This window comes from Mobula hypostoma, chromosome X2 (assembly GCF_963921235.1).
Source record: "Mobula hypostoma chromosome X2, sMobHyp1.1, whole genome shotgun sequence".
Classification (NCBI taxonomy): domain Eukaryota; kingdom Metazoa; phylum Chordata; class Chondrichthyes; order Myliobatiformes; family Myliobatidae; genus Mobula; species Mobula hypostoma.
Genome location: NC_086129.1, coordinates 5,395,568 through 5,412,062, shown reverse-complemented (window position 1 = coordinate 5,412,062; position 16,495 = coordinate 5,395,568). Strand labels below are relative to the sequence as shown.

General features: G+C 46.9%; 1 pseudogene; it reads right to left on the bottom strand.

Moving 5' to 3' along the window:
- Positions 1 to 278: 278 nt before the first annotated feature.
- On the bottom strand, positions 279 to 15,482 carry LOC134340974 (E3 ubiquitin-protein ligase TRIM39-like; annotated as a pseudogene).
- Positions 15,483 to 16,495: the final 1,013 nt, after the last annotated feature.

Genomic DNA, 16,495 nt, shown 5'->3' with positions numbered 1-16,495 from the left:
CACTTTGCATCAATCTTCACTGTCTTTCCCAGTCAGCACCGCCCCCATTTGTCCCATTTAACCTCTCTCAGTGCGGGTGGACTTTAGGACCCGGGGGAGCTCAGGACCCGCCGCCCGCGGCTGCTGCTGAATCCGCGTTGTTTCTGTTCTGTTGTCGGATGCGATGAACGAGTTAAAATTAACGGATCGATAATTCTCATCTCGTGTTTGTTTCACTCTCCGCACATTTATATTTACAGGGACTTTACTCCTGACGCCGGTCCCGGGACCCGACCCGTTTACAGATCCGGAGCGGAACCGGAGCAGATTCTCAGCCACTGGTTTCCATCCCAAGGCCAGAAGAAAGGATAAAGTTTCCCCGTGAATTTATTCCCAGTGAAGGTGTGGAGATGGGACTTGGTCTCCGCGTTGTAAAATGAAACTGTCCCGGACTGGTAACTGAGATAAACTCCCACCCTCCCGGGGATGGGACCGGCAGGGAGACGGGACTCGGGGGAGGGGAACACGTCATAATCCCGATGTAACACGTCACCATCCCGCCTGATGACCCAGAATCCGGTCTCCGGTCTCAGTTTGACCCGTCTCTTCCTCTCCACAGACTCTGCGGCGACTCCCAGACACCAGCCCCGATTCCCCGTCACCTCCACCTCCCAGTAATGTCTCCCCGATGTGAATCCCTCCGATCCCAGCACACAAGCCCGGTTTGTGAATCTCTTCCCGGTGTCCGGGAGATTCCTCCGGGTCCCGGTCCATCTCACACTCTTCCGATCCTCAGACACCTCGAGATACGGACTCGCCGTTTCCACATCCAGGGTGACAGAGACTGGGGGGAGAAGCAGAGAATTAGAGAGTCCCCGGGGATCGGGGGAGACTCGGGCAGTGCAGCCCCGGGGATCGGGGGAAAGGCCGCTAGGCCTCAGGCGTGGTCTGGTGGCCGACACGAACATTTCCCGTGGTTTGACCCAACGAAAGCGGATGGACAACTAATGTCTCCCCAGGGGTTTCCGCTGGACGGAGAGCAGAGATTTCCCGATCAAACAGACACAAAATGCTGGAGGAACCGAGCGGGTCAGGCAGGAGGTGTGGAGAGAGATGGACAGTCTGCGTTTCAGGTCGACATCTTCCCTCGAGAACAGAAATAAATAGACAGCAGAAACAAGTGCAGGAAAGGGGTGGATTAAGATGGGAAAAGGGTGAGTGAATAGATTTATACTGGAGGTCACGGAGGCCCATCGGCCCAGCTTGTTTCTGCTGACCAACTTGCTCTAGTGAGCTAGTCCCATTTGCCCATTATTCCTTTCACCTTTTCTTATCCACGGCCCTGCCAAGATGTATTTTAAAACATTCTCCCTGTACCCATCTCTACAGTTGATCAAGGGCCCGGTGTAAACAGAGATAACCCTCTTCCCTGTCCACTGTACCATGAATTTTAGTGTCATTAACAAACCTACTAACTATGTCAGCGACATTATCATCCAAATCATTAATATGAATGTAAAACAACCCCGGTCCCAGCACCGACATGTGCAGGTCACAGGCCTCCAGTCCTCTGTGTTTAAGAGGCACTTGGACAGACGCTTCAACAGGCAAGGCACAGAAGGAGACTGACCTAATGCTGGCCAAAGGGATGAATGTAGATGGGTAAATAGGTCAGCACAGAGGTGATGGGTCGAAGGGCACATTTCTATGCTGTACTGCGATGCCTCTGTGAACTGAATGGATAAGAATCCCCAAACCCCCCTCTCCCTACGGGTGCTGAGAATTCCAAACAGGCAGTGACCTCTGACCCTTGACTCCACAGATGGGGAAACATCCTCCCTGTATCCTGCCTGTTGAGCCCTGAAATAATGTTGTGTTTCCCTGAGATCTCCTCTCATTCTTCTGAACAGGGAACAGAGAACGTAGAACAGTACAGCACAGGAACAGGCCCTTCATTCAATGTTAACATTCATTTGTGAGTGTGAAGTGTGAAGTGGGGGAGTGTGAAGGTTCGAGACAGTAAAGGAGGTGATAATGGGAACCAGCAGGCGAGAGATAAACGGCAGATTGAACCAGAACCAGGTGTGGGAGGGGTGGAAAGCCTGTGGGTGAACTGTGTGTGTAGACGTAACGAGAAGCTGGAGGGGGACAAAGATGGAGATGGGGATCCCCTTGTCCCCTTTCCCACAACCCCATCACCTGCAGCCCCTCATTGGGACAGGGGGAGAAGTTGCAGTGACCCTGAAGAAACACGGGTCCTGATGAAGTGTTTCAGTCTGAACTGTCAACTGTTTACTCTTTTCCATAGATGCTTCCTGGCCTGCTGAGTTCCTCCAGCATTGTGTGTGTGTTGCTCCACTTTAAATATACTCAATTAATTGCCCTCACAGCTGCCTGTGGCAGATTCACTACCTGTGGATAAAGGAAATCCTCCTTATCTCTATCCTAAATGGACATCCCTGTAGTCGGATGCAGTGCCTTCTGTTCCGACCCACCTACTATAGGAAACATCCTACCAACATCAACTCTCTCCAGATAAGTTTAAGGAGATCAAGCCGAGACCCTTCATCAGGACCTGTGTTGCTTGGATTACCGACATCTGCAGATTTTCTCGTGTTAGATATTTAAAGCAGAAGTTGATTGGTAAACTTCCTTCTTTAGTCAGGGCGTCAAAAGTCATGGGGAGGAGGTAGGAGAATAGGGTTGAGACAGATAATAAATCAGCCATTCTTTTAAACTCCCGTGAGTACAGGCCCAGAACCATCAAAGACACCTCATATGTTAAGTCTTTCATTCCCAAAATCATTCTTGTGAACCTCCTGGACCCTTTCCAATGCCAGCACATCTTTTCCGATATGAGGAACCCAAAACTCCAACATGGGGAGGATGTCATTACACTGGACAGGAAGCTTCAGGAGGATGTTACCAGGACTGGGGGGTTTGGATTAAAAGTGGAGAGTGGATAAGCGTGGGCTATTTAGCTGTAGTGTAGGATGTTGAGGGATGACCCCTTATCGAGGTAAATACATTCACAACGGGCTGAGATAAAGTGAGTCTTTTTCTGAGAAATGGAAGTACAGAACCAGAGGGCTCAGATTGAAAATGAGAGGGGAATTTTTTATGAGGGACCTATGGGGTAACATTCTTACAGAGAGGGAGGTGGGCAGTTGGAATTTGCTGTCGGATGCTGTAGAAAGAGGTAAAATTAATATATTTTAAAATACATTTGGACAGGTACATAGATAGGAAATGGTTAGAGGGATCTGGGACAAACACACACAAATGGGACATGCTCAGGAAGACATCTTAGTCTTGCTGATGGATGAAGTGGGCCGTGGGTTCAACATCCGTCAAACCCTCCCAGATCATCCTCCTGAGGAATCTCACCCTGGAGTCTGTCTGTGAACTGTTGATGTGACGTCACGTCAGAGGGCAGCTCAGTGCACAGAACAGACAGACTGGGGAAGGACGGCAAATCTAATTCCTAAATACGAACTACACACATCAAAGTTGCTGGTGAACGCAGCAGGCCAGGCAGCATCTCTAGGAAGAGGTACAGTCGACGTTTCAGGCCGAGACCCTTCGTCAGGACTAACTGAAGGAAGAGTTAGTAAGAGATTTGAAAGTGGGAGCGGGAGGGGATTTGTGCTTGTTTCTTCAGCCGCGTGTCACACTCTGAATGTATATCTGAGTGTGTGTGTGTGTGTTGATTGTGGTGAATATCAGTGTGTTTGTGTGTACACATTGAAGGAGAGTGTGCACATTGAAAGATTCGTATGTCACAGTGTGTCATCACATGTCTGGTGTGTGCTGACAATATGTGTCGTGTATGAACTGTTTAAATAAATAAATCACTGTGTCTGAGGAGATTAGTTTCCAGGTTACTGAGGGAAATAACAATGTACTACTGACTACAATCTGCCTGTCCTTCCTGTGTATGTGCGTGGAGTTGTTTTTCCAGGCCGGTTATGCTGTGTGTGATTCTCCTGAGATGAAATCTTGAAAGATGTCGATGCTGGGTGGTGTGTCTGGGCTCATTGTCACAATGATTCAATGCTAACCATAATGTCTGATAGCCATAAGACCTTAAGAGGTAGGAGCAGATTTAGGCCATTAGGCACATCAAGTCTGCTCCGCCATTCAATCATGCGTGATCCTTTTTTCCCCTCCTCAGACCCACCCTCTGGCCTTTTCCCCGTAACCTTTGATGCTGTGTTCAATTTAGAACCTATCAAGCTCTGCCTTAAATACACCCAACGACAGCCTTCTCAGCTGCCTGTGGTGACAAGTTCCACAAATTCACCACCCTCTGGCTCAAGAAATTTCTCCGCATCTCTCTTTTAAATCGACGCCTCTCTATTGTGAAGCTGTGCCCTGTTGTCCTAGACTCACCCACCATGGAAACATCCTTTCCAAATCTACTCTCTCTTGGCCTTTCAACATTTGAAAGGTTTCAATGAGATCCCCCCTCATCTTTCAAAATTCGAGGAGTACAGACACAGAGCTATCAAATGTCCTCGTATGATAACCCTTCCATTCCTGGAATCATCCTTATGAAATGAACCTTCTGCATCGCCAGCACATCTTTTCTTAAATGAGGAGCCCAAAACTGTTCACAATACTCAAGGTGAGGCCTCCCCAATGCTTCACAAAGCCTCAGCATCACATCCCTCCTCTTGTATTCTCGACCTCTTGAATTGAATACTAACACTGCCTTTCGCTTCCTCACCACAGACTCTACCTGCAAGTTAACCTTTAGGGTGTTCTTCTCAAGGACTCCTAAGTCCATTTTCATCTCAGCTGTTTGGATTTTCTCCCCGTTTAAAAAATAATCTGCACATTATTTCTATTACCAAAGTGCATGACCATGCATTCTCCAATATTGAATTTACCAATGTCTTGCCCATTCTCCTCACCTGAGTCCTTGTGCACCCTACCTGCTTTCTCAACAGTACCTACCCCTCCACCAATCTGCATATCATCTGCAATAAAGCCATCTAGTCCATCAGCTAAATCATTGAGGTATATGTAGCATAAAAAGAAGTGGTCCTGACACTGATCCCTATGGAACACCACTAGTCACTGACAGCGGACCAAAAAAAGGGTCATTGTATTCCCATTCGCTGCTTCCTACCAACCAGCCAATGCTCTAATCATACCAATAACATCAAAGGCCTTCTAAAATTCCAAATATATAACATCCACTGCATCCCCTTTATATAACCTACTTATAATCTCCTCAAAGAATTCCAACAGGTTTGTCAGGCACGATATTCTGTTAAGGAAGCCATGCTAACTTGTCCAATCTTATCCAGTGTCACCAAGTAGTCCAAAACCTCATACTTAACAATTGACACAAACTTCTACTCGACCACAGAGGTGAGGCTAACTGGTCGATAATTTCCTTTCTGCTGCCTTCCTCCTTACTTAAAGAGTTTAGTGACATTTGCAATTATCCAGTCCTCTGGCACCATGCCAACGTCCAGTGATTTTTGAAAGGTCATTTCAAATGCCTCCACCGCTCAAATGTCTACCGCTACCTCTTTCAGAACAGCAGGGTGCAGTTCATCTGGCCAGGGTGACTAGTGTACCTTTTGGTATTTCAGCTTTTTGAGGTATCTTCTCCCTTGTAATATTAACTGCACTCACTTCTCTTCCCTCACACCCTTCAACATCTGGCACACTGCTGGTGTCTTCCACAGTGAAGACTGATGCAAAATACTCATTTATTTCAACTGCCATCTCTTTATCCCCCATTATTATCTATCCAGCCTCATTTTCTAGAGGTCCTAAATCCACTCTCATCTCTATTTTTTTAATAATACTTGAAAAACCAATTTGATTTGGTTTGCTAGCTTGTTTATCAAAGACAGGTGTACAAAAAGGATCATTGGAGATGCGCGTCACCCCAACCACAAACTGTACCAGTTGCTACCATCCGGGAAATGGTATCACAGCATAAAAGCCAGGACCAACAGGCTCCGGGACAGCTTCTTCCACCAGACTATCAGACTGCTTAACTCGTGCTGAGACAACTGTATTTCTATGTTATATTGACCAGCATGTTGTACATATTATTTATCATAAATTACTGTAAATTGCACGTTGCACATTTAGACAGAGACTTAACATAAAGATGTTTAATCCTCATGAATATGAAGGATGTAATTAATAAAGTCAATTAAATTCATTTTCTTATTACTTTTTTCCCCTCCCAATCATTCTTTTAGTTGCTCTCTGAAGGTTAGCTTGTATTCCCTTGTCAGCCACGGTTCTACTATTTTGCCATTTGAGTATTTATTTATTTTTGGAATACATCTATCCTTCACCTTCCTCATCTTCTGTGAAACTGTCACAATGTCTGTTCTGCTCTCATCCCTGCCAGAATCCTCTTCTAATTTACTTTGGCCAACTACTCTTTCAGACCAGTGTAATTTCCTTTACTCTACTGAAATACTACAACGTCAAACTTTACTTTCTCCTTATTAAATTTCAGGTTGAACTCAGTCATGTTGTGAGCACTGACTCCTCAGGGTTCTTTTACCTAATCACCTCCGGTTCAATACATAACATCCAATCCAGTAGAGCTGTTCCCCTGTTAGGCTCAACGACAAACTGCTCTGAAAAGCCATTACTTGGCATTCAATAAATTCACTCGCTTGAGATCCAATACCAACCTGATTTTCCCAATTGACCCGCATGTTGAAATCTCCCATGACTATTATAACATTGTCCTTTTCAAATTTCAGTTGTAATCTGTGGCTCACTTTCCAGCTACTGTTGGGATCCCGTATATGACTGCCATCACTTTTACTCTTGAATCTCCTTAACCCAACCCACAAGGATTCAACATCTTCCAATCCGATGTCACATCTTTCTACTGATTTAGCAGCTGAGCCCCGACACCCCCTCTGCCTACCTCCCTATACCACCGATACAATGTGCAACCTTGAAAATTCATCTCCCAACTACAACCATCCTTCAGCTATGATTCCGTGATGGCCACATCATCATACCTGACAATGTGTAATCGAGCAACAAGATCATCCACCTTATTTCTTGTAAAGTATACACTGAGATTTAACACTTCGTGTACTGTATCTGCTACCCTTTTTAATTCTGCATCCCTAATGCACTGATACTGACCCCGCTGGCTGTAGTTTTGTCCTCTCAGCTGTCCGGCCTTTCTGACAGTCTAACTGCACGCTATCGTTGCATTTTTACCATCAGTCCTATCCCTTCACTCCAGTCCCCAACACCCCCCCAACCACCACCACCAACAAATTACCTTAAAGCCTCTCCAACAGTTCCGTCAAACCTCTCTGTGAGAATATTGTTCTCCCTCGAGTCCAGGTGCAACCCATCTCTTTTGAACAGATCATACCTCTACCAGAAGAGATCCCAATGATCCAAAAACCTGAAGCCCTGTCCCTTGCACCATCTTCTCAGCCATCTTTAATCTGCCAAATTATCCTGATTTTACCCTCACCAGCACATGGCACAGGCATCAGTCCAGAAATCATAATCCTGGAGGTACTGCTTCTGAGCTTTCTACCAAGCTCTCCAAACTCTATTTTCAGGACCACTTTGCTTTTACTTCCAATGTCATTGGTCCCAAAATATACCAAGATACCTGGCTCTTTTCCCTCCCTCTCTAAAATCTTGCAGACACAATCCGAGGTATCCCTGACCCTGGCATCTAGGAGGCAGCATACCATTTGGGTGTCTCGGTCATGTCCACGGATTCTCCTGTCTGCTCCCCTGACGATTGAGTCCCCAATTACTACCACACCCCTCTTCTGCCTCGAACAACAGTAAGAGTTGCTGATTGAGAAGGGGGAAGACCTGCGTCAGTCAGAGTCTGCACTCACAGGCACATGAAGAACTTGTGTATTTTTCTGACAAGCCCGCTGACCACACTAACAACCGCTTTTATTTCCTAGAATATCCTTAAGTCAGTATTAATTTCCCAGCTCCTGTGGTCGGATTCAAACTCATGCCTTGGCGTGTTAGTGGCCTGGGATTAAGACGCAGTCGTTCATCTGCCAGTCCCGTGTATTGGTGTATTGTGACCCTGTGCTGGTGTGTTCAGGGGTCTGACATCTCCAGCTGACCATGTGACAGTGACCCCTCCCAGTCGGTGGAGTTGATGTGGAATAAACTACAGCTCCCCTTCAGCCCATTATTATCAACAATCTCTGCCTCAAATTATAACTTAATTATGTTTCATAAACAAGGAGAAATAATTTTTTGTAAGTTTTACCTTGATTAATGGCATCAAGTACTTCTCTCAGCACTGTGTTCAACAAATAGGGGTGAACGAATTTTTCAAACGGTAGGGTCTCATCTGTCACTGACAATACCTGAATATTGTCATTGATCCTGTAAATATTAAACACATGGTTATAAACTGCTATTCTGAGCTATTTTACAAATCCATCCAGTGTTTCAGTGAAGAGCAGGTCTTACCTCCTGTTCCATCGAGCTTCCTTCTGAAATAAATAAAACCACAAATCTGTTTAGACTTGGACTTACTGTTCACTAACTGAATTTCATACAAATCATAACAAGGTGTTGAAAATCCCCACTCCCACAGTCACTACCTCAGAAAAACAATACAGAACCAGAGGGTAAATTACAAAGAATGTTTCTGAAAATTAGATCATTACTGAGAGGATGAAACTTACAAGAAAGACAGGACAGGTTGTGCATTTTCATCTGGATAAGACGTCAGAATGATAAAAATGGAAGAATTTAAGATCAGTGATGGATTTGGTTGTGTGCAGGTAGGGAAAGTACCTCTATTTATGGGGAAATGAAATTCCAGATGGATTTTAATAATTCTCAGAAGAAATTTAGTGAGGAGGATGTGGAACTCACTGCCACAGGAATGATTGAAGCGGAACGGCAGAGATTGAATGCAATGGGAAAACTGGATAAACACGTGAGGGACCATGGAGTTCGGGCGCTGTTGCTGGGTGTGGTGAGTGGGTGGGAGGAGGATTGTGAAGCAGGGAAATTGTTAGGAGAAGATGGACCAAATAGCCTGTTTATGATGAAGAATGGGGTATAATGCCGTGTGAAATTTATCTGAGAAAGTAAAGAAACAGTGAAAGTTTCCCTAATCTGATGGAAACCGGATATTGAGGATAAATCTGATGTGTGGGTCAAATTCTTTGATCTCAGTGATTGACAGAGAGACCCTCACACCCACCGCACCAGACACACCAACAGCCTGTGACTGGAACTGGGTGTTGATGTGAGTTTTAGAGGATATTTATCAGGTGATTAAGGACATAGACAGCAACTCATAGTAAGTTATTTCAGAGAGGATTGCATTCTGTTCTGGGATGTACAGAAGTTGTGGAAGTTCAGTTTTGGGACAACAAGAACCCTGAATAGTTGCATCAGTTATCTGTTGAGAAACACTTTACAGCCATTTGTAAATGGTGTGTCCAGGAGCAACAAATCTGTTTCCTGTCTGCATTGTATTCTGTGTTGCGTGTTTATTATGGTGACTAGTCACATGGGTGGGGACATGGTAAAAGGAAAGGGAATAAGTTACGTATTTGTGTTTTGTTCTGCGACAGTTTTGAGCTGGGGACAGATGTATGTCATATCTTTTGTTGACCGGTTTGCTGAAGCTTAATTTATGATTAATTACGCTGAAGTTTCATCGCTTCAAGATTGTCTGTTACTGCTAAAGGATCGAATACATATCTTCGAAATTTTGGAACGTCATTATTGGAGTGATTGGAGGGAGCGTCATACAAGAATATCAATCTGTGCGAGGTCGCCAGCAGCGGCAATTGGTTTGCTAGAATCAGCCATGGTGCTGTGTTTGTTTCAAATATACCACTGTTCATTTAGTGCCCTTTGGCAGAAACAAATTGAAATATAATCCCTCACCTTGAGAAATATCACACTGTCTTTTTGATCCACCTGTTCTTTTAACTTAGTGATCTCCTCATGAATAAGCCTGATATTCTCTTGTATCTCTCAAAGATTTTTCTCCATTGGATTTAGAATCCTCGCCTCTTCCTCCCTGAGATCCCTGAGTAAACTCTGCTCTTTCTCAGTGATAATCTGACGCAGTTCAGCAAATTGGGATGTGATGTGGGTCTGAACGCTGTGTGACTGTTCCTGTCGAATGAAAGCTGAAGATTAATTTACTGTATTGCTGTCTGTATTTCCTGATGACATTAAGGAGACCATTCGGTCCATTAACGTCCTTGATAGTTCTCAGAGCATTCCCGTCAACCCAAGTCACTCACATTTTCCTGAAACCTATTCTCCCTCATTGACTCATCAACTCCCACCTGATTCACATACAGCATACCCCACCTTCAGAGGGTTAACTGTATTTAACCATTCAACCAGCATGTCATTGGGTTGTGTCTGAAACTGTCCTGGTCACAGGGAGAGCATGCAAACTCCACACAGAAGCACCAGAGGTCAGGATCGAACCCAGGCCACTGGAGCTGCAATACTCTGCTGTTCCGCATTACAGGGAGCAAAACTATACTGTAATATCAGAAATTCCGCTCAGGAAGCCTCACCCGAACTCCGGAAATCTTCTCTTTCTGTTGCTGTTCCTTTTCCTGGAAGTCTGATTTCTTTTTTGTGAGAGAGTCTAAGGAAGATTTCAGCTGATCCTGGAAGTCAGAGAGCGGAGGAAATAGAAACAAAGATGGATCAAAAGAAACAGGTGATCAATCCCGATTCTCGCACAAAATGCCGGAGAAACTCAGTGAGTCGGGCAGCATCTATGCAGGGGAAATAAACAGTCGGTGTTTCGGGATCAGACTTTTCATTGGGACTGGGAAGGAGTGGGGCAGAAGCCGGAATAAAAAGGTTGGGGATGAGAACCAGCTGACAGGTGACGGGTGAGACAACGTGAGGGGGAACGTGGGGAAGGTGATGAAGTAAGGAGCTGAGAGGGAACATGTGGAGCAGGTAAAGAGCTGAAGAAGAAGGAATCTGATACTACAGGACAATCGAACATAGAAGAAACGGGAGGAATTGGGGGTGTTTGGAGTCCAGAATGGTGACGAGGGAGGAGGTGTAGGAGTCAGGTGTAGCACTTGTCCCGCTTTCAGGAGTCAAAGCCAGGGGATAGATCCGTGGGGAGGAGCGAGTGGATAATGAGTTACGTAGAGAGCGATCCCCACAGAGAGCGGGGAGCTGTGGGGAGTGGGTGGGATGGGCTGTGGGGGGGGGGGGAAGCTGTGCTTGCTGGTAGAATCCTGCCGGAGATGGCGAAAGTTGCGGAGAATAATATGTTAGTGACGGAGGCTCGTGTGCTAAGTAGGACAGGACAAGGAAGGATGGGGTGAATATAAAATCCGGGTTAGTTTTACCTTGTAGATTTTAACAGCTTCTTTAATCGGCAGGAAGCGGTGCTCTCTGTGTTCCTGCGCAACTGCACAGATCAGACAGATCAGTGTCTTGTCGGTTTCACAAAACAGCTTCAGTTCTTCCTCATGCTCCTCGCAGTGAAGTTTACTTTCCTTCCCTTTCGGATTCAGGTTTAGATTTCGAATTTTTTCAGTCAGATTTGCTAAGGCCCGACTGACCCTAAGAGTGCGGTCAGCAATCTCCTCTCTACATTCTGGGCAGGCGTTTCTCTCCTCCCTTTCCCAACACCGTGCGATACAAGAGCGACAGAAGTTGTGTCCACACTCCAGTGACACCGGATCTGTGAAGAAATCCAGGCAGATGGCACAAATTACCTCCTCGGTTAAACTCTCGGCCGGTCCTTCCGAAGCCATCTTAATTCCCGGCACTTCCTGTTTCAGAATGCTTTCACTTTCGGGGAGCTGCTGATCCCCTGCAGTACCACGATTGTCCACTACACGCGCTGCAGACTCGGGGGATGAACATCATGTCGCTGACTGTGTCAGTGGGCAATAATCGTGGTGACTTCCACACCTGTGTGGATCGGAAACACGTTAAGCAGGTCGGAAGTAAAACAAAAAACAAACAAAAAAAACAAACAAACTCGGCAGTGGACTACCCAAGCCCGGCTGCAAAAGGAGGATGGCTGGTTATGGGGCACTAGCAACCTCATCCTGTAAAATCCCAGAGCGACAGAAACGTCAAGTGAATCTCCAAAGGCCTCAACCCTGCGATTGGAAGTCCTTTCCCCTGGAAGTACCTTGCAGAAATAAAGCACAAGACTGGACATTCCACGTTATTTTGTTTTGTGAAGCCCTGAAGAAAATTCCTGACTTTACCCATTTTTGTCCCGACTCCAATGGAAGGCAAGTTTCCACACATCTGAACAGAGCCCAGAAATTGATCGAAATAAACTTTATTCACCATAAAATATACACAAGGATAAACCGTGCATTCCCTTTACCCGAAGATCAGTGACCCTTCTGTCACACAGCTGCTGTGGCACAGGCCCTTGCATCTTTCTCCACATACCTTCGCCATCCCACAGTCCACAAAGAGGTGAGTGACCGTCTCATCTGCACTGCAGTAATCTCGGGGCAGCGCGCCGTGGGAGTGATCTCCGGCCATGCAGCAAGGAACAGGTTGGGAAGGCCCTCTCACCGCCTTCCAGGTATGATTTGTCACGATGATAAAATATTTTTATCGCCCTCCTGATGAGCCTACAGAAGGTATTGGATAAGGCCCGGAACATCACGGTAAAGCCCTCCCAGCCATTGAGCACATCTACATGAAACGCTTTCGGAGTAGAGCAGAATCCATCATCAGAGATGCTCACCACCCAGACCAGGCTCTTTTCTTGCTGCTGAAATCAGGAGAAGGTACAAGAGCCTCAGGACTCACACCACTATGTTCAGGAAACAGTTCCGATCCATCAACCATCAGACTGTTGAACAACACAGGATAACCGTACTCAAATACCGTTCATTGGGATGCTCCCCCAACCAATCATCGTACTGGGCTTGGATCAAAATTAGTGACATTAGAGGTGGTTTGTCTGAGACAGATCGCATTGGGCCTGTCTCAGAATTAGAGGGACAAGAGACAGATACAATCTCACAGGATATCGACAGAGTGGTGGCAGTACTGATGTTTCATCCCGCTGGGGTGTGGAACCAGGGGTCACAGATTCAAAATCCGAGTTCACCTCAGCAGGACTGAGATGGGGAGAAATTTCCTCACCCAGAGTGCAATGAATCTTTTGAATTTTCTCCACAAGGTTTCTAAATTGATTAGACATATCTGAGGGCTCAGCGGTGATGGGAACGTTGACGGAAAGTGGTGCCGAGGTGAAAGAGCAGGCATTTTCCGAGTGAATGGCAAAACAAGCGCAAGGGGCCGAATAGCCACGCCTGCTCCTATTCATTATTTTCTAAAACACGAGTTTACCTTTGCTCCCTGTTTCCGTTTGCCTTAAGCCCTTCGGATTCCATGTGAGAGCGGTGAGAGCTCCAGAAATCAATCAGGTTATTTCATGTTCTCTTTATTTATTGTTATTGAGTTATATTTGCATTTGCAGTTTGTTGACCTCTGCACTCTAGTTGATCTTTCACTGATCCTGGTCTAGTTACTATTGTATAGATTTTCTGAGTATGTCGGCAGGAAAATGCTACTCGGGGTTGTATGGGGTGACTTATATGTACTCTGATAATAAAATGTACTTTGAACTTTGTATTTCGGGGAGCTTCCTTTGATTCTGAGTACAAATTGAGACTGACAGCTACAGCTCACTGCAGCAGCTCGTCCTCAGACACACTCACAGCCAATCAGCGAGTACCGCTGGGAGAATGTTGCTCCCATTGGCTGAGGGGTGTCAGTGGGCGGGACGCTGTGCGTTCGGAGCGGACCGAAGTTTGGAACCGAGAGCGAGTTGATCCGCTGAGAGGCCAGAGATCGGGAGTTACCTCCGGTAAAGGCTGCAACGCCGGGGGGTCACTCCGACAATAACTGAGAGGCTTCCTCAGCCAACCCGGCCCCTCCCGGTCCGGTACTAGAGGATCTCTATAGTTTCAATGGTGTCCCTGCAGCCTGGAATATGCCAGTCGGCAGCATTCCTCTACGACAGAGATTCCCCAACTCTTTTATGCCAAAGACCAATTCCATTAACCTTGGACCCCCAGGCTGTGGACCCCTGCTCTCCGGACATCTCGATGTCATGGCAGACCAACAAGTTTCGGGCGTCTTTCTCCAAGTTCATGATCTTCCTGCAGCACTTGCTGTCCGTTTTCCTGTGCGCCCAGGGAACAGCCCGAAGATCTGTGACCCTTCTGTCACGCAGCTGCTGTGGCACAGGCCCTTGCATCTTTCTCCACATATCTTCGCCAGCCCACAGTCCACAAAGAGGTGAGTGACCGTCTCGTCTGCACTGCAGTAATCTCGGGGTAGCGCGCTGTGGGAGTGATCTCCGGGCATGCAGCAAGGATCAGAGTGGGAGAGCTCATCTCACCGCCATCTAGGTAAGATTTGGCACGATGATCAAACGAGTTTATCGCCCTCCTGATGAGCCTACACAAGGATTCGGCCCGGTACATCACGGTAAATCCCTCCCAGCCATTGAGCACATCTGCATGAAACACTGTCGGAGTAGAGCAGCATCCATCATCAGAGATGCTCACCACCCAGACCAGGCTCTTTTCTCGCTGCTGAAATCAGGTAGAAGGTACAAGAGCCTCAGGACTCTCACCACCAGCTTCAGGAAACAGTTCCTATTCCACAACCATCAGGCTCTTGAACAACACTCACTTGCCGTTCATTGGGATGCTCCCGCAACCAATCATCGTACTGGGCTTGGATCAAAATTAGTGACATTAGAGGTGGTTTGTCTGAGACAGATCGCATTGGGCCTGTCTCAGAATGAGAGGGATAAGAGACACCCACAGTCTCACAGGATATCGACAGGGTGGTGGCAGGAATGATGTTTCATCCAGCTGGGGTGTGGAACCAGGGGTCACAGACTCAAAATCCGAGCTCACCTCAGCAGGACTGAGATGGGGAGAAATTTCGCCATCCAGAGTGCAGTGAATCTTTGGAATTTTCTCCACAAGGTTTCTAAATTGATTAGACATATTTAGGGGGTCAGCGGTGATGGGAACGTTGTACGAAAGTGGCGCTGAGGTCAGATGTCAGGCATGTTCTCAGTGAAAGGCAGAACAGTCGCAAAGGGCCGAATAGCCACGAATGCTTCTATTTCTTATTTTCTAAAACACGAGTTTACCTTTGTGCCTTGTTGTCCCTTGGCCTTCTGCCTGTCGGATTGCACAGGGGAGCGGTGAGAGCTCCAGAGATCCATCAGCAGCCGCTGCGGTTATTTCATGTCTCGTTATTTATTGCTATTGATTTATATTTGCATTTGCACAGTTTGTTGTCTTCTGCACTCTGGTTGATCTTTCACTGATCCTGTTATAGTTACTATTGTATAGATTTTCTGAGTATGTCCGCAGGAAGTGAATCTCGGGGTTATATGTGGTGATTTATATGTACTCTGATAATTAAATTTACTTTTAACTTTGAGCTTCGGGGAACTTCCACTGATTCTGAGAACAAACTGTGACTGACATCTCCGTCTCCCAGCAGCAGCCCGCCCTCAGACACACTCACAGTCAATCAGCGAGCAGCGCTGGGAGACTGTTGCTCCTATTGGCTGAGGAGAGTCAGTGGGCGGGACAGTGAGCGCTCGGAGCGGACTGGGGAGAGGCCGGAGATTGGGAGCTGCACCTCGGGTAAAGGCTGCAACACCGGCCGGGGCCTTGAACCCTTCCGATGGCAGAGGTGAAGAGACTGGCGGGGATTCAGTGAGATGTTTCAGCCACACAGAGGGTGCCCGGCCGTTCCCGCCGTGGATCGGGGCCTGTTGTCCGGAGCTGCCTCCCGGACCCGACCCCTGCTGCTGGGAGACGGGAGCTGCCCCGCAGCGGCTGCCGATGGATCTCCGGTGCTCTCAGCGCTCCGCTGTGCAATCCGACTGGCTGAAGGCCAAAGGAGAACGAGACACAAATGTAAACTCGGAGTTTAGAAAACAAGAAACAGGAGCAGACCATTCGGCCCCTTGCGCCTGTTCTACCTTTCACTTAGAACATGCCTGACCTTTGACCTCAGCGCCACTTTCCTGCAACGTTCCCAGCATCGCAGGGCCCCTAAATTTGCTCTTTGAATTTAGAAACCTCGTGGGGAAAATTCCATAGATTCACTGCACTCTGGGTGAAGAAATTTCTCCTCATCTCAGTCCCGCTGAGCTGACCTCAGATTTTGTGACCCCTGGTTCCTCAGCGCAGCCAGAGGACACATCATTCCTGCCTCTACCCTATCAATAATCCGTGAGACTCTGTCTCTCTCAGTTAGACCACCTTTTATTTCTCTAATTTTGAGACAGGCCCAGTCAATGTAATCTCTCTGAGGACACTACCTCACCCCCCAAATCAATCTGGGGAATCTTCTCTTCATTTCCTTCATCCCACAGGCTGACTCTGGGAGGGTGACCAGACCTGTGCACAATGTTCCATGTACGCTCTCACCAGGACCCCATATACCTTCAGAGGAGATCTTTATTCTTGTATTCAAACCT